Source organism: Phyllobates terribilis, unplaced genomic scaffold (genome assembly GCF_046119375.1).
Source record: "Phyllobates terribilis strain yellow unplaced genomic scaffold, ASM4611937v1 Scaffold_665__1_contigs__length_859303, whole genome shotgun sequence".
Taxonomy (NCBI): Eukaryota; Metazoa; Chordata; class Amphibia; order Anura; family Dendrobatidae; genus Phyllobates; species Phyllobates terribilis.
This window is the reverse complement of record NW_027363425.1, coordinates 443,532-462,781: the sequence shown is the minus strand read 5'-3', so window position 1 is coordinate 462,781 and position 19,250 is coordinate 443,532. Positions and strand designations below refer to the sequence as shown.

The 19,250-nt window shown below is 46.6% G+C and overlaps 2 pseudogenes; both read left to right on the top strand.

The window, feature by feature from the left end:
- The window catches only part of LOC141235435 (uncharacterized), a 30,953-nt pseudogene extending 13,651 nt beyond the window's left edge, over window positions 1-17,302 (top strand).
- LOC141235434 (uncharacterized) overlaps window positions 2,745-19,250 on the top strand; it is a 193,119-nt pseudogene continuing 176,613 nt past the window's right edge.

The following is a 19,250-nucleotide window of genomic DNA, read 5'->3' as shown; positions in this document are numbered from 1 at the left end:
GAAAACGTATTTGCATTGTGTGCCAGAGCTGCCGTTGTCTGTGTCGGGTCTTTCTGCGTGTAGAAGGTGCTGCTTCATCTAGGGCGCTCTTCAGTGTATTATTGTAGTGTGACAATGCCAAGTCCGGGCAGGAGAGGGAGGAGATGGGGGCTGAAGATGTGTGGAGATTGTCCATAAGCTGCTGGGTATTAATGGTACGTATATTCCTATAAGTGAGGTAAGTGGGGGTGTCCCGGGTGAGGAGACGGTTCTTGACAGAGAAGGAAAGAAGGTTGTGGTCCGACAGCGGGAGAGGAGAGTTAGTAAAGTCATGCAGCGAGCAGAGACGGGAGAAAACCAGGTCCAGAGTATTCCCGTCTTCATGCGTAGCAGAGTTAGTAACCTGTGAGAGGCCGAATGAGGAGGTTAGAGAAAGTAGATGAGAGGCAGATTGGGAGAGGGGATCATTGATGGGGATGTTAAAGTCTCCCATGATGAGGATGGGGATGTCACAGGATAGAAAGTGAGGAAGCCAGGTGGCAAAGTGATCCAGTAACTGGCGGCAGGAGCCTGGAGGGCGATACACAACCGCCACTCACAGGGAGAAGGGTTTTAAGAGTCTGACGGTGTGGACTTCAAAGGAAGGAAACATAAGTGAGGGAACTGGGGGGGATGACCTGGAAAGCACATTGTGGTGAAAGGAGCAAACCAACACCTCCACCTTGTCTGTTCTCAGGTTTGGCGGTATGCAAAAATTTCAGCCCACTAAACGAGAGAGCAGCAGGTGCGGTGGTGTCTGAATGCTGGATCCAGGTTTCTGTAATAGCCAGAAGGTGAAGGGAATTAGAGAGGAAAAAATCGTGAGTGTAAGTTAGTTACACACAGACCGTGCGTTACAGAGAGCATAGTGGAAAGCAATAGGAGAGGGCATGCACTGAATGTTAATAAGATTAGCAGGGTTTCTATATGCCGCTGGAGGAGAGTGGTGTATGCTAGCACACGGAGGCCCAGGGTTGGGAGAGATGTTGCCAGCGACTAGGAGAAGGAGAAAAAAGAGAAAGAGCAGGTGGTGCAATGATTTGTATGAACATTTTGCGTGCTGTATGGAGGTAGTGGATGGTTTGGAGTGGGTGAGAAATGTCAGTAGAGCTTCAGAGTTATACATGAGAGAGGGGAGAAGGGAGGGGTGGATATGGAGAGAGTGCACCACAGAATGTGTTAAAGGGCAGGCGAGATGTGAGAAAGCAGAAGTTAAAACAAGTAAGATAATAATCATCGTATCATTTAACAGTGATCAGGTCATAGAAGGGTTATGGATTTAGAATTGCTTTCATTTGTCATTGGGTGAATATTTTAATATCTGAACGGACGACTAAATTATCAGCATTAGAACATTTTAATAACATTTTATAAAATTAAAAAATAGGAGAAAAAAAATAATAATTAAAATATTAAAAATTCTCCAGACCCTGATCACAAGATGGCGCCGAGAACTCTGCACAACAACATGGAGAGGAGGAGATGGCGCGGGAGGATGCTGAGGCTGAGTCGCACCCGGAAGAACCTGAGCCTACGTAAAGACAGGTATCTGTACAACTCCGCTCTGCTATACAAGACACAGACGTATCTCTTAGGCCGGGGTCCCACTAGCGTACGGTATGCGATGCGAGACCCCCCGATGCGATATGCTAATGACACTCGCTGCTGCTCTGCTGCGAGCGGGAGCCGAATGTCAGTGCTCCATGCTCTGATCCTCTCGCACGGCTGCGGAGGGGACGGGGAAATCACTATCTCCATCTCCTCTGGTGCTGGCATTGGCGGGAATCGCACTGCACTCGGGTGGTATCTGAGTGCAGCGCGATGTTTCACACGCAGCTGTAGATTATATGGGTGCGTGCGATCCGATCGGAGCTGGAAAACAAAACGCCGCTGAGCAGAGAATCCGAGGATTTCTGGGTACGGACGCAGTCTGGGGTTTTATCAGATTGAAGTGAGAGCGAGCCCTGACTGGGGAAACAGATGAACTTACTATAGATGTGGACCTGATGAGACTACTGGACTTACAGAACCTCCGGGAGCGGAGAAATCCTCATCACTGGAGAAAGCGGCCACTATGTGACGTCAGAGGGAGGAGGAGCCGGGGGAGCGACTGCGCCGGGATCATCTGCAGATCTGGGCGGGGCAATGACCCCTGAGGGGGAGGAGCTGCGGTGACGTCATCACTGTCACATGACCGCAGCCTCATCACAGCTCCTTCACCATTATAATAACTTTATAGTTTATAGAATCATTACAGTCTGTGAGGAAACACTGCGGAGCCAATCACCACCCGAAGCCCCGCCCCCTGATCACATGGCGGCGACGTCACCACAGGACCTTCACGACATCTCTCCTGAGCTCCGCCCCCTAATCACATGGCGGTGACGTCACCACAGGTCCTTCACAAACTCTCTCTTGGGCTCCACCCCCTCATCACATGGCGGTGACGTCATCACAGCTTCTCTCCTGAGCCCCGCCCCCTGATCACATGGTGGTGACGTCACCACAGGTCCTCCACCACTACACTCCTGAGCTCCGCCCCCTGATCATATGGCGGTGACGTCACCACAGGTCCTTCACCACTTCTCTCCTGAGCTCCGCCCCCTGATCACATGGCGGTGACGTCACCACAGGTCCTTCACCACTTCTCTCCTGAGCTCCGCCCCCTGATCACATGGCGGTGACGTCACCACAGGTCCTTCACCACTTCTCTCCTGAGCCCCGCCCCCCTGATCACATGGCGGTGACGTCACCACAGGTCCTCCCGCTCTCAGTGCAGCAGCTCCGTCCTGGTTGTGTGCAGCTCTTGCTCTCTGGTATCAGCCAGCAGCAGGTTTCCGCTTCCCGCCATTCCGGTGAGATTACAGGGAGGGTTTGTGGTGAATCTGTGAGAGGAGAGTGTGGGGTGAGATCAGAGCTGTTCCTGTGGAGGCTCCTGCTCCATGTGACTGCGGCTCCTCAGTGTTGTATGGGGGATGTGCAGCGGCTCCTCCTCACCTCACCGCCCCTGCTGGAGGTGGAGTTACCACGGTGACCGCCCCCCGCTGGAGGTGGAGTTACCACGGTGACCGCCCCCCGCTGGAGGTGGAGTTACCACGGTGACCGTCCCCCTCTGGAGGTGGAGTTACCACGGTGACCGCCCCCGCTGGAGGTGGAGTTACCACGGTGACCGCCCCCGCTGGAGGTGGAGTTACCACGGTGACCGTCCCCCGCTGGAGGTGGAGTTACCACGGTGACCGTCCCCCTCTGGAGGTGGAGTTACCACGGTGACCGTCCCCGCTGGAGGTGTAGTTACCATGGTGACCGTCCCCCGCTGGAGGTGGAGTTACCACGGTGACCGTCCCCGCTGGAGGTGGAGTTACCACGGTGACCGTCCCCCGCTGGAGGTGGAGTTACCACGGTGACCGTCCCCGCTGGAGGTGGAGTTACCACGGTGACCGTCCCCCTCTGGAGGTGGAGTTACCACGGTGACCGTCCCCGCTGGAGGTGGAGTTACCACGGTGACCGTCCCCCGCTAGAGGTGGAGTTACCACGGTGACCGTCCCCCGCTGGAGGTGGAGTTACCACGGTGACCGTCCCCGCTGGAGGTGGAGTTACCACGGTGACCGTCCCCCGCTAGAGGTGGAGTTACCACGGTGACCGTCCCCCGCTGGAGGTGTAGTTACCACGGTGACCGTCCCCGCTGGAGGTGTAGTTACCACGGTGACCGTCCCCCGCTGGAGGTGGAGTTACCACGGTGACCGCCCCCGCTGGAGGTGTAGTTACCATGGTGACCGCCCCCGCTGGAGGTGTAGTTACCACGGTGACCTTCCCCCGCTGGAGATGGAGTTACCACGGTGACCGTCCCCCGCTAGAGGTGGAGTTACCACGGTGACCGCCCCCGCTGGAGGTGGAGTTACCACGGTGACCGCCCCCGCTGGAGGTGGAGTTACCACGGTGACCGTCCCCCGCTGGAGGTGGAGTTACCACGTTGACCGTCCCCCGCTGGAGGTGGAGTTACCACGGTGACCTTCCCCCGCTGGAGATGGAGTTACCACGGTGACCGCCCCCCGCTGGAGGTGGAGTTACCACGGTGACCATCCCCCGCTGGAGGTGGAGTTACCACGGTGACCGCCCCCGCTGGAGGTGGAGTTACCACGGTGACCGTCCCCCGCTGGAGGTGGAGTTACCACGGTGACCGTCCCCCGCTAGAGGTGGAGTTACCACGGTGACCGTCCCCCGCTGGAGGTGGAGTTACCACGGTGACCGTCCCCCGCTGGAGGTGGAGTTACCACGGTGACCGCCCCCGCTGGAGGTGTAGTTGCCACGGTGACCGCCCCCGCTGGAGGTGTAGTTACCACGGTGACCGACCCCCGCTGGCGCTGTAGTTACCACGATGACCGCCCCCGCTGGCGCTGTAGTTGCCACGGTGACCGCCCCCGCTGGAGGTGTAGTTACCACGGTGACCGACCCCCGCTGGCGCTGTAGTTACCACGGTGACCGCCCCCGCTGGCTGTGTAGTTACCACGATGACCGTCCTTCTGCGAGGCTGATAATGAGTGGTCAGATCGGTGGAGGAGGTCGCGGTGGAGTTTGTGGCTTTTCCTCCAGATTCTTCCTGATAAATGTCAGATATTTGGGGCAGAATTCAGTGATTGTCGTTATATCGTCCCCTGTGATCTCCATCTTCTCCTTTATCATGAAGACGCCAGCAGGACGAGATCCCTCCAGCTGATCCAGTGCTCATCCCTCCTTCTACTGAATGACCCCGAGTATGGACGAGGACGAGACCACCAGAAGATTATTACACTTCACCCTGGAGATCATCTCCCTGCTGAGCGGAGAGGTAACTCCTCTACATTTCTATCAGCTTTATTGTGTTATGTAACAAGTCCGACATCGGGAAGAGGAAATCCAGAAGAGGAAGAGAAGGATTCTTTACTGTAAGAGCAGTGATTGTGTGCAGCTCTCTGCCAGGAGGAGTTGTCATGGGGATTCCCTATAAGAGCTGTAGAGGGGCCTGGATGTCTGTCCTGAGTGTAATAATAATCCAGGTTATGGCCCCAGATTACTGGAGACGGTTATTGATCCCTGGATTTCTACTGATTGTCAGATCTGGAGTCGGGAAGGAATTCTTCTCCCTAAGTGTCTCTCTCCATACACAGGATTACACAATAGTGAGGAAGACACCGGGGGAGGGTGTGACTCCCATCATCCATCTCCAGGAGTCAGGAGGGCGGAGCCCGGACCCCATCACAAAGCCTCCCCCTCACCTCCCGATACATGAGAGGAAGAAGAAGAAGATCCTAGAGCTCAGCAACAAGATGATTGAGCTGCTGAGCGGAGAGGTGACTGCTGGGACATTATACAGGACAGCACTGGAGGATTCTGGGTGATGAGCGGAGAGGTGACTGCTGGGACATTATACAGGACGGCACTGGAGGATTCCGGGTGATGATAGGAGAGGTGACTGCTGGAACATTATACAGGACAGCACTGGAGGATTCTGGGTGATGAGCGGAGAGGTGACTGCTGAGACATTATACAGGACAGCACTGGAGGATTCTGGGTGATGACCGGAGAGGTGACTGCTGGGACATTATACAGGACAGCCCTGGAGGATTTTGGGTGATGACCGGAGAGGTGACTGCTGGGACATTATACTGGACGGCACTGGAGGTTTCTGGGTGATGACCGGAGAGGTGACTGCTGGGACATTATACAGGACAGCACTGAAGGATTCTGGGTGATGACCGGAGAGGTGACTGCTGGGACATTATACAGGACAGCACTGGAGGATTCTGGGTGATGACCGGAGAGGTGACTGCTGGGACATTATACAGGACAGTACTGGAGGATTCTGGGTGATGAGCGGAGAGATGACTGCTGGGACATTATACAGGACAGCACTGGAGGATTCTGGGTGATGAGCGGAGAGGTGACTGCTGGGACATTATACAGGACAGCACTGGAGGATTCTGGGTGATGACCGGAGAGGTGACTGCTGGGACATTATACAGGACAGCACTGGAGGATTCTGGGTGATGACTGGAGAGGTGACTGCTGGGACATTATACTGGACAGCACTGGAGGATTCTGGGTGATGACTGGAGAGGTGACTGCTGGGACATTATACAGGACAGCACTGGAGGATTCTGGGTGATGACGGTGTCGTTGTTGTCAGGTTCCTATAAGGTGTCAGGACGTCGCTGTCTATCTCTCCATGGAGGAGTGGGAGTATCTAGAAGGACACCAGGATCGGTACCAGGAGGTGATGATGGAGGAGCTCCGGCCTCTGACATCACCAGGTGAGAGGAGACTCTTGTTGGCTCCGGTGGATGTGATGACGTCTCTCGGCCTCGTCCTATAATAGATGATTTTTCTCCAGACTTGCTCTGGTTTTCTCTACATTTTCTCACAGCTTTCATTCCCTGATTATTCTCTTCTGATCTGTGAGTCGCGGTTTCTCCGCTGTCGTCTTCATCAGTCTTGAGTCTTCGTCCTCGGCGGCTTCTTTCAGAATCTTTCACCTTCCTTAGAGCATCGGTCACATTTTGTCTGCAGATGTCCCAGTGCTTCTGTCCGTTCTCTCCTGTGAGATCTTTCGGTACCTGAGTCTGTCGTGGATTGTTACTCAGCAGAGTCGGGGTTAATTTACTGATGATTTTCCCCCTAATCCGCTGTCGCTCGTCCGTCCCTCTGAATCGGTGCCGGCTCCATGTCGTCATCAGTCGTGGTCGGGCTTCTGGCTTTTTGGGTTTTGTTTCTCAGCATTTATTGGGTGGTAAGAACGACGTTGCTGCCATTTTCAGAACTGTTCCTGACACCCATCACTTTATCTTCCGTTATCGGAGCTGTGTGAGGGCTTCTCTTCTTGAATGGCCGCTGACCTTTTTATTGGTGACTTTTTTTGATCATTGTTTTTTCATTGCAGTTTTGGGGAGGTGTTTCTGATGTGTTTTTTTCTTTTGGCGTTTACCATGTGCAATAAATCCTGACTTGAAAATGCCAAATAATAATACTTTATTTTGCCAAATAATAATATATATATGTGTGTGTGTATATGTATGTAGATAGATTAGATAGGTAGATTTATTTTTATAAAACAAAAACATTTGTTCTAATTTTGGGAGACAAAGCAAAAATAATGGGGACTTCAATCTGAGATCCTGGTCTGGTGATAATAAAAAGTGTAAGTCTCCCTTACAGGGATGTTTGTTCAGTAGAATATGTATTATGGAGCTTTTCTGTGGAGTCTGACCAGACAATCTCTCCTTGGCTCCCCGTGTGCATCAGTAAACGCCCATGACCCCGGTGCCGGCTCTCTAGTTGTCCTTTCTACACAGTGATGGGCACTAACCGCTGTGTACCGGGTGCTCCCCACAACACCGTCCTTCCGGGTTCTGTGACTTCGTACGTTAGTCGTACATGTGCCCTTTTTTCCTCCTTTAGAGACAAACGCTACATTTGCTGCCTATTTTAGTGTTTATACCGAGGCGAATGTTGAGATTTATCTCTATTTAAAGAAGAAGAAAAATGCGGTAACCCGTCTTTTAATAGGAGGAAGTCAGGTTCTCTCCTCTGAGTGATCCCAGAGGATCCTTTCCAGGAGGGAGGCCGTGTCCTCATGGTGACATCATGAGCTCTCAAAAATACAATCACTGGTAAATGGTCACCGTCCTTCCCCCAATCTCCATAACGGTGAATTAGGAGAGAAGAAACCGATGGATAGAAATGTGGAGCTTTCTCCAGCTCCTCTGTGGTTCCATCCCTGGAGACGAAACTTGGAGAAGTTGTGTTTTTTAGTACGGCTCCTCCATCTGACTGACGAGGGTCTTCTCTGTCCCTCTCCTCAGGGTCCTCATCCTCCGAGTGCAGGGCATTAGGCTTTGGCCTCGCTGATTATCACTTCATACTTGAGGCCACAATGTGCTGGGACCTCGGTACCGGGGGTGAGGACCACAACAATGTAATTTATTCCCTGATACATAAACATAGAATTACTGGTTCTGAGAGACGAGTCTCATATATAGACAGATACACGGCAGGTCATGTATTCAGTCTCTGTGTCTCCACAGATGGATCCAGGAGGAGAAATCCACCAGAGAGATGTCCCCGTCCTCTGTATCCCCAGGACTGTCCAGAGGAGATTCACAACATCCCGGAGGATCATCAGGTAGATGACACTGAAGTCCCCACAACATCTGACCATGAAGTGATGGGACCTGAGCTCATCTTACATTTTTCTTTTTAGGGTGAAGATCTGATTGATATTAAGGTTGAGGTTATACATGGAGCACAAGAGGCGACCGCAATATGGGCCGATCAGCAGGGTGAGGAGGGGAGACTGTCATGTCTGTTCTGTGGTCATCTACTACTACTTCCATCATTGCATGACACAATCTACAGTGGAATGTAAAAGTTTGGGCACCCCTGGCCAAATTCCTGTTATTGTGACCAGTTAAGCAAGTTAAAGATGAAATGATCTCTAAAAGACCTAAAGTTAAAGATGACACATTTCCTTTGTATTACCCTTGGACATTTGTGTGCTCAGATAACTTTGACCAATGATTCAGATCTTACTTAGCCTGTTAGGGTTATGGCTCGTTCACTATCATCGTTAGGAAAGGCCAGGTGATGCAAATTTCCAGCTTTATAAAAACACAGCTTACTCTAACATTGTGCCAAAATAACCGCAGCCAGGGCTTCTTCTAATCCGCTGTCTAGCACTCTAAAAATGGTGGAGGCCCAGAAAGCAAGAGAAAGCTATGAGCAAAGCATTTTCAAGTTGCCCTTTCCTTGGTTCAAAATGTAATAAAGAAATGGTAGTTAACAGAAACAGTGGAGGTCAAGATAAGGTCTGGAAGACCAAGCAAATTTTCAGTAGGATTGCTAGAGAGGCAAATCAGAACCCCCACTTGACTGAAAATGACCTTCAGAAAGATTTAGCAGACTCTGAAGTTGTGGAACATTGTTGTACTCTTCAGAGACACCTGCACAAATATGGCCTTCATGGAAGAGTCATCAGAAGAAAACCTCTCCTGCGACCTCACCATAAAATTCAGCGTCAGAAGTATGCAAAAGTACATCTAAGAAGGTCTGATGCATTTTGTAAACAAGTCTTGTGGACCGATGAGGTTAAAATAGAGCAATGATCAAAGTTGTGTGGAGAAAAAAGGGCACAGAATTTTAGTAAAAGAACATGGTGGTGGATCAATCCTGCTTTGGGGTTGTGTTGCAGCCAATGGCACAGGGAACGGTTAGAGGGAAGAATGGATTCCATGAAATTTCAGCAAATTCTTGATACATACATAATACCATCTGCAAAAAAGCTGGAGGTAAAAAGAGGATGGCTTCTACAAATGGATAATGATACTATACTAAACACATGTCAAAATCCACAATAGACGACCTCAAAAGGCGCAAGCTGAAGGTTTTACAATGGCCCTCACAGTCCCCTGATCTGAACATCATTGAAAATCTGTGGCTAGACCTCAAAATAGCAGACGATGCAAGACGACCCAAGAATCTCACAGAACTGGAAGAATTCTCCAAAGAAGAATGAATGAAAATCCCTCAAACAAGAATTGAAAGACTATTGTCTGGCTACAAAAAGCATTTACAAGCTGTGATACTTTCAGAAGGGGGCGCTACTAGCTACTAACCTTGCCGGGTGCCAAAACTTTTGCATTTGCCCATTTTGCCTTATTGAATTTTTTTTTAAATGTAAAAGATGAAAATATATATAGTTTATTATTTATTGTTTTGCCTTAAATACAAAGGAAATGTCATCTGTAACTTTAGGCCGTTTAGAGATTATTTCATCTTCAACTTAACTGTTCACAATAACAGTAATTTTGACCATTGGTGCCCAAACTTTTACATGTCACTGTATTCTGTCACTATGTGTTTCCTACAGATGGACTCATGGAAAGAAATCCACCAGAGAGATGTCCCCGTCCTCTGTATCCCCAGGACTGTCCAGAGGAGAATCACAACATCCCGGAGGATCATCAGGTAGACGGTGCTGAGCCCTGTACCGGATCTGTATATGGGGGGACATTTCTGATCGAGGTCATAGATGTCACAGATTTTGGTGGCTTCTTGTATTGTGCTGATTGTTACATCTGATATATCAGGAGGAAGATCCGACTAAGAATAAAGTGAAGGACGAGACAGAAGAAGAAGCGATGACGAGGGAGGATCAGCCGTGTGTGAGTGACGGGAAGGAGGAGATTCCTGTAGATGTTTCCACAGGTGTGTAATAATGTCCGGCGTGTGATGATGATGATGACCGGCGTGTGATGATGATGATTAGCGGTGTGTGATGATCATGACTGGCGTATGACGATGATGATTGGCATGTGACTATGATTAGCGGCGTGTGATGATGATGACTGGCGTATGATGATGATGATTGGCATGTAACTATGATTAGCGGCGTGTGATGATGATGATGACTGGCGTATGATGATGATGATTGGCATGTGACTATGATTAGCGGCGTATGATGATGATGATTGGCATGTGACTATGATTAGCGGCGTGTGATGATGATGACTGGCGTATGACGATGATGATTGGCATGTGACTATGATTAGCGGCGTGTGATGATGATGACTGGCGTATGATGATGATGATTGGCATGTGACTATTATTAGCGGCGTGTGATGATGATGATTGGCATGTGACTATGATTAGCGGCGTGTGATGATGATGATGACTGGCGTATGACAATGATGATTGGCATGTGACTATGATTAGCGGCGTGTGATGATGATGACTGGCGTATGACGATGATGATTGGCATGTGACTATGATTAGTGGCGTGTGATGATGACTGGCGTATGATGATGATGATTGGCATGTGACTATGATTAGCGGCGTATGATGATGATGATTGGCATGTGACTATGATTAGCGGCGTGTGATGATGATGACTGGCGTATGACGATGATTGGCATGTGACTATGATTAGCGGCGTGTGATGATGATGACTGGCGTATGATGATGATGATTGGCATGTGACTATGATTAGCGGCGTGTGATGATGATGACTGGCGTATGACGATGATGATTGGCATGTGACTATGATTAGCGGCGTGTGATGATGATGACTGGCGTATCATGATGATGATTGGCATGTGACTATGATTAGCGGCGTGTGATGATGATGATGACTGGCGTATGACGATGATTGGCATGTGACTATGATTAGCGGCGTGTGATGATGATGACTGGCGTATGACGATGATGATTGGCATGTGACTATGATTAGCGGCGTGTGATGATGATGACTGGCGTATGACGATGATGATTGGCATGTGATTATGATTAGCGGCGTGTGATTATGATGACTGGCGTATGATGATGATGATTGGCATGTGACTATGATTAGCGGCGTGTGATGATGATGATGACTGGCGTATGACGATGATGATTGGCATGTGATTATGATTAGCGGCGTGTGATTATGATGACTGGCGTATGATGATGATGATTGGCATGTGACTATGATTAGCGGCGTGTGATGATGATGACTGGCGTATGACGATGATGATTGGCATGTGACTATGATTAGCGGCGTGTGACGATGACCGGTGTGTGATATTGTATGAAGTCTCCGGTGCAGTGAAGCTTTATCCGCCGTCCACATCACAGCAGAAGCGTCCGGTGATGGCGCGGCTGCTCTTGTACAGAGTGCGGTTGCGCACCGATGAATAACTGGGCCGCATTCACACCTCTTCTTAATGATTTAAGAAGCACATTTTTAATTTTCCTAATTGTGTTTTTTAATATTACTTCCATCTTTTATTTTCGTATTATTCTTACACAAGTCTCATGCTGCCATATAAATGACTGAGCTTGCGATTCGGACAGAACCCCGGGGGAAGATTCCGTATAATGAGGCGCTGTGGACGCCGTCTGGCCTATGATCCAGTGATGTCCATCTTTTTCAGCGTGCATAAAAGCGCAGTCGACCAGAGGCTAGACGGAGTCCGGTGTAACTCTGCTGCCTCATTATTCTGAATGGATCCCTCGGGGGTGTCATCTGAATCATGTATTTTGTAGATTTAGATGGAAACCCCGATGTACAGTGGGTACGGAAAGTATTCAGACCCCTTTACATTTTTCACTCTTTGTTTCATTGCAGCTATTCGGTAAGTTCTAAAAAGTTTATTTTTTTCTCATTATAGTCCACTCTGCACCCCATCTTGACTGAAAAAAACAAGAAATGTAGACATTTTTGCAAATTTATTAAAAAAGAAAAACTGAAATATCACATGGTCATAAGTATTCAGACCCTTTACTCAGTGTTGAGTAAAAGCCCCTTTTGAGCTAGTACAGCCATGAGTCTTCTTGGGAATGATGCAACAAGTTTTTCACCCCTGGATTTGGGGATCCTCTGCCATTCTTCCTTACAGATCCTCTCCAGTTCCATCAGGTTGGATGGTGAACGTTGGTGGACAGCCATTTTCAGGTCTCTCCAGAGATGCTCAATTGGGTTTAGGTCAGGGCTCTGGCTGGGCCAGTCAAGAATGGTCACAGAGTTGTTCTGAAGCCACTCCTTTGTCATTTTAGCTGTGTGCTTAGGGTCACTGTCTTGTTGGAAGGTGAACCTTCGGCCAAGTCTGAGCTCCAGAGCACTCTGGAAGAGGTTTTCATCCAGGATATCTCTGTACTTGGCTGCTTTCGTGTTTCCTTCAATTGCAACCAGTCATCCTGTCTCTGCAGCTGAAAAATACCCCCATAGCATGATGCTGCCTCCACCATGTTTCACTGTAGGGATTGTATTGGGCAGGTCATGAGCAGTGCCAGGTTTTCTCCACACATACCGCTTAGAATTATCACCAAAAAGTTCTATCTTCGTCTCATCAGACCAGAGAATCTTATTTCTCATAATCTGTGAGTCCTTCATGTGTTTTTGAGCAAACTCTATGCGGGCTTTCATATGTCTTGCACTGAGTAGATCCTTCCATCTGGCCACTCTGCCATAAAGGCCCGACTGGTGGAGGGCTGCAGTGATCGTTGACTTTTGTGAGCTTTCTCCCTACTGCATCGCTGGAGCTCAGCCACAGTGATCTTGGGGTTTTTCTTTACCTCTCCTACCAAGGCTCTTCTCCCACGATTGCTCAGTTTGGCTGGACGGCCAGGTCTAGGAAGACTTCTGGTGGTCCCAAACTTCTTCCATTTAAGGATTATGGAGGCCACTGTGCTCTTAGGAGCCTTGATTAATGCCGAAATTCTTTTGAAACCTTGGCCAGATCTGTGCCTTGCCACAATTCTGTCTCTGAGCTCCTTGGGCAGTTCCTTTGAGCTGATGATTCTCATTTGGTCTGACATGCACTGTGAGCTGTAAGGTCTTATATAGACAGGTGTGTGTCTTTCAAAATCAAGTCCTATAAGTTTAATTAAACTCAGCTGGACTCCAATGAAGGAGTAGAACCATCTCAAGGAGGATCACAAGGAAATGGACAGCATGTGACTTAAATATGAGTGTCTGAGCGAAGGATTTGAATACTTATGACCATGTGATGGGGTGCAGAGTGTACTTTAATGAGAAAAATAAAGGAACTTTTTAGAATTTACTAAATGGCTGCAATGAAACAAAGAGTGAAAAATGTAAAGGGGTCTGAATACTTCCCGTACCCACTGTAAGTGTTCAGCGTACAGCACAGGATAAATATGATCCAAAATGTTCTGTACCCCAAAATGCCACCATTAAGAGCTTCTACTCAACCCACAAAAAACAAGTCCCCACTCAGGTTCATCATCTGTAAACAGTAATATAGGGGGTGTCCATATTACTGGTAGCACAAAGGCTCTGGAAAAGTGACTTGGCTCCCACTTAAAGAAATCCAGTGACATCTGCGCTCCCAAATCCAAATGCCCCCTCCTCCTGGGCCCCACCGTGTGCAGTTAGCATCCACATGTTTGGCATTACTGTAGCGGGGAGAGCCAATTTATTTCTCCAGAAAGCACTAGCTGGGAATCATGTACTGGGCGCTACAACGTAAGGGCACTGCAATGTACCGGACACTACAATGTACTGACCACTATAATGAAATATTTGCATTTTCACTTCACAACATCCATTACTGCTCGTTTCTGGAAAGCACCCATGGAGTCAAATTCATCACTACACCTATAGATACATTTCCATAGGGGTGTAGTTTGCAAACTGGTGTCACTTGAGGGGGGATTCTGCTCTTCTGCCACTTAGGGGCTCTGTATATGGAGTCTGCAAACTGTTCTACTAAAGTTTGTTCTCCAAGAGTCAAATAGCGCTCCTTCCCTCCCGAGTCTCGCCATGTGGCTAAGCAGTACAGTACAGCCACATATGGGGTATTGCCCCGTTCAGCAGAAATTGTATAACAAATTATGTGGTCATTTTTACCCATTTTCCTTTGTGAAAATGTAAAATCTGGGGCTAAAATAATATTATAGCTGTAAAAATGTAATTTTTTTTTCTTCACCGTTCAATTGTATACCATTTTGTGAATCACAATTACCTTGTATTCATTGGGAAAGTGCGCGGTGGATGCTGGGTGTGACGCGCGGGGAAACCCCACCCACAGCCCGGCGTCCACCGCGGGGATCGCATCACCGAGTCACGCCTCACTTGACGTGACATCAGGGGAAGCAAGAGCCGGCTGTAGCCGGGGGTCGTGTGATGCCGGTGAGTGGCTAGCGATAGCGCCGCTCACAGCCAATAAAGACAAAGCTAGGTAATTAGAAAAAACCTTCTCTCAATGGGTTAATTACATTGGGGGCATTTTTAATAGTAGTGGACAACTTCTTTAATTACGTGGACACTTTTCTACACTGAGGGCAAGATACGAAGCTTGAGAGAGTGAAATGGCACCGGAGGTACATTAAGGGAACCTGCCATCAGTAATTACCACTTAAAGAACTATTTGCTGTCTAATCTCTGCCACCCCTGACTTGTGCCAATGTCACCAGTTTATAAGTGTCATTCACTTTACCCGTCATTGTGTTAATGTTATGGCATGTAGTTGTCCTCCTTATTCCCGGTACTTTCACTGACGAGGGTCTTCATTGTGAGATCCAGAAAATACATTCAGAAATCTCTTTTGTGTTGAAGAAAAAACTCATATCTAATTTATCTTTCATCCTGATAGGAAATCCTTGTGAGAATAACGGTTCATCACTAAATTGTAAAAAAGAAGATATCATGAAGCACTCTAATGGAGAAAACCTCATCACCCTTCCTGCACCTCCTGGACTTCACAGCACTTCACTTTCTTATAATCGTCCTAATCATGAGGAATCATCTCCTGAACAATCTCACATTATTACCAAAAGTCCAGGTGGCAAAGTAGATTCAAGATTTCAGTGTGACAAGCAATTTCCAAAAAGCTCAAATTTTTTAACACGCAGAAAACACAAAGGAAAAAAGACATACTCCTGTTCAGAATGTGGGAAATGCTTTACATATAAATCACAATTTGTTATACATGAGAGAATTCACACAGGAGAAAAGCCATTTTCATGTTCGGAATGTGGGAAGGCCTTTAAACATAAAGGGGATCTTATTACACATCAGAGAATTCATACAGGAGAAAAGCCGTATTCATGTTCAGAATGTGGAAAGTCGTTCACAAATAACTTTAGTCTTATTAACCATCAGAGAATTCATACAGGAGAGAAGCCATATTCATGTTCAGAATGTGGGAAATGTTTTGGAAGTAAATCAGATCTTGTTAAACATCAAAGAATTCACACAGGGGAAAAACCTTTTTCATGTTTACAATGTAGAAGGTGCTTTCCAGATAAATCACAGTTTGTTATACATCAGAGAATTCACACAGGAGAAACGCCGTATTCATGTTCAGAATGTGGGAAATGCTTTACATTTAAAGGGAGTCTTATTATACATCAGAGAATTCACACAGGAGAGAAGCCGTATTCATGTTCGGAATGTGGGAAATGCTTTACATTTAAAGGGAGTCTTATTACACATCAGAAAATTCACACAGGAGAGAAGCCATATTCATGTTCAGAATGTGGGAAGTCCTTTACAGATAAAAGGAGTCTTATTCCACATCAGCGAATTCACACAGGAGAGAAGCCATATTCGTGTTCAGAATGTGGGAAATGCTTTAGAAATAAAGGGAATCTTATTACACATCAGAGAAATCACACAGGAGAAAAAAACATTTTCATGTTCCTTATGTGAGAAGTCCTTCACAAATAAAGGGAGTCTTATAACACATCAGAGAATTCACACAGGAGAAAAACCATTTTTGTGTTCACTATGTGGGAAGACCTTCACAGCTAAAGGGCATCTTAGTAAACATCAGAGCATTCATACTGGAGAGTCGCCATATTCATGTTCAGAATGTGGGAAGTGTTTTAGTTATAAATCAGATCTTGTTAAACATCAGAGAATTCACACAGGAGAAAAGCCGTATTCATGTCCAGAATGTGGGAAATGCTTTACAGAGAAATCAAAACTTGTGACACACGAGAAAATTCACACAGGAGAGCAGCCGTATTCATGTTCAGAATGCGGGAAATCTTTTATGCGTAAATCAAATCTTTCTACTCATAAGAGAATTCATACAGGAGAAAAGCCATTTTCTTGTTCAGAATGTGAGAAATGTTTTAAAAGTAAATCAGAGCTGGTTTTACATCAAAGAATTCACACCGGGGAGAAACCGTTTTCATGTTTAGAATGTGGAAAATGCTTTACAGGTAAATCAGATCTTGTTAGACATCAGAGAACTCACACAGGAGAGAAGCCGTATTCATGTTCAGAATGTGGGAAATCTTTTATGCGTAAATCAAGTCTTTCTGTTCATAAGAGAATTCATACAGGAGAAAAGCCATTTTTTTATTCAGAATGTGGGAAGTCCTTCAATCATAAAGGGGATCTTATTACACATCAGAGAATTCACACAAGAGAAAAACTTTTTTCATGTTTAGCATGTGGAAGATGCTTTGCAAATAAATCAGATCTTGTTAAACATCACAAAATTCACACAGGAGAAAAGCCGTATTCATGTTCATTCTGTGAGAAATGCTTTACAAAAAAACCTTATCTTGTGCAGCATGAGAGAAGTCACACAGGAGAGAAGCCGTATTCATGTTCAGAATGTGGGAAATCTTTTATACATAAATCACACCTTGTAAAACATGAGAGAAGTCATATGGGAAAGAAAGTATAATTATGTTCACTGTGTTTTATAAAGTTTAATAAACATTGTTCACCATAAATGAGTACACCCACTTTGATGAGTAAGATTTTGTTTAATGGAAAACAAAAACAGTAGGAGCGCCAGTGGTGAAGAGCCTGAGGTTTGGGGGGGGGGAAATGAAGGGGGAGATGTAGTGACCACTCACCTGGTCCTGTTGTGCAAAGGAGCCCCGCACAACAAGGGAAAACGCTTCCAGGTGGGAGTCTGTAAGATGATCACAACTTGGCAGGAACTGTTGTAGGGAGCTTCTGTCTGCTTCAGCGGTCACATGACCAGGACCGTGTGACCGAAGTGGGCATTCCACAATGAATGAATCTACCTGAGGAAGATAGCGTCTGCTATCGAAACGCGTCGTGGCGTTAGAGAGCGTACTAAACAATAAAAGGTTTGTGTGTTATAACCTAATCCACTGTCTAGTTGTTCTAGCGCTTCACTAACACCGCAGAATTCCTTCTTTCTAGATTTTATTTAATAGCTCACTGAACACAAGATCAATTTCTAAAATTTTGCCAACACTGAATTTCATAGAACATTTTTTTGTAATCAAAACATGAAAGTAAAGGTAATAATATAACTCTCATTACAAAATCTTCAGTTTTACTCAAATTAGTTGATGCAAAAAATGAGTACACCCCACATCAAAAGCTACTACATCTATTATTTTGTATGGCCTCCATAATTTTAAAGGACGTCCCCAAGTTTTCTAGGCCTGGAATGAACAAGTTAGTGACAATACTATATCTATCTTTTATCTCTTTTTCGATAACGAGCTCTTAGAGCCTGGATGCCGGATGGAGCGATGACAACTTGTCTCTTCAGAATCCCCCATAGGTGTTTGGTTGGGTTCAGATCAGGAGACACTTGGCCACTGAATCACTGTCACCCTGTTCTTCAGAAATGTAACAGTGGCCTACCAAGGGAGCAGAGTGATGGCAGCATCTTCTCTGTCACTACAGAGCAGAACATCTGTGAATTCAAGATACCATCAATGAAATGTAGCTCCTCATGCAGCCGCACATAAGGACACGGCCACCACCAGGTCTCTCTGTAGACACCATGCATTCTCATTGTATTCCTCACCTCTTCAATGTTGTAAAGTTTTGAAGCCATCAGTTCCAAAAAAAACATTTATTTTGGTCTCATCACTCCAGAGTATAAAGTCCCAGGAGGCTTCATATGTTTCAACATGTGTCCTGGCAGATTGTAGGGCGGCTTTTTTGTCCATGGGATTTAGGAGAGGCTTTCTATGTGGACAACACCCATGTCTGCCATTCTATAGAAAACATTGTCTGCTTTCAGCTCATCTCTCAATGCTTGGATGAAAAATCACAGTTGGCAAGGAATGGACGGGACAAAGAAAGTTACTGATGTTATGGAGACCCTCTTTGGTTTAAGGAGAACTTTGGTTTAGACAGCAAAGGGTCTTCACGTTGCCAGCGAGATTCAAATTAAGGTACTTCATCGATGAAGGGAGAGAGACAGAATACATGTGACATTCATTGTCAGCAAGTAGAGTCTTCTGGTGTGGCAACCTAGACTCACCAATTTATTAGCTAGACAAAAAAGCGGAACTTCGTTTTTGTATACAACTGAACAGACAACCAAAATAGCTTATCAGTAACAAATACATTTCCCTTGACCCAACGTAAAATCTTCTCAGAGACTTTCACAGGAAACCAGTATCTTAGTCAGACATTTCACAATGTATGTCTTAAAACACTCAAGCAGAGGCCTCATGAATCAGAATTGTTTTATCTAATTAATAATATATAGGTATTAAAAATTAACCATAACACTATCATGGCAAAATATTTTATACCACTATCTTGTATGAGTCTGCCTTGGGGCACGACTATTCACCACCTGATTAACATGTATACATAAGCTGACATTTATCTAGCGGTTACTGATATTATGGCAGTGATAGATATCAACTATCATCACTCACTCTCTGCCCAATCCCGTAGTTGTCCATAATGAATTGCACAGTGTGTGTATTTGTACTTGTTATAGCTGAGCCGGCACCATTTG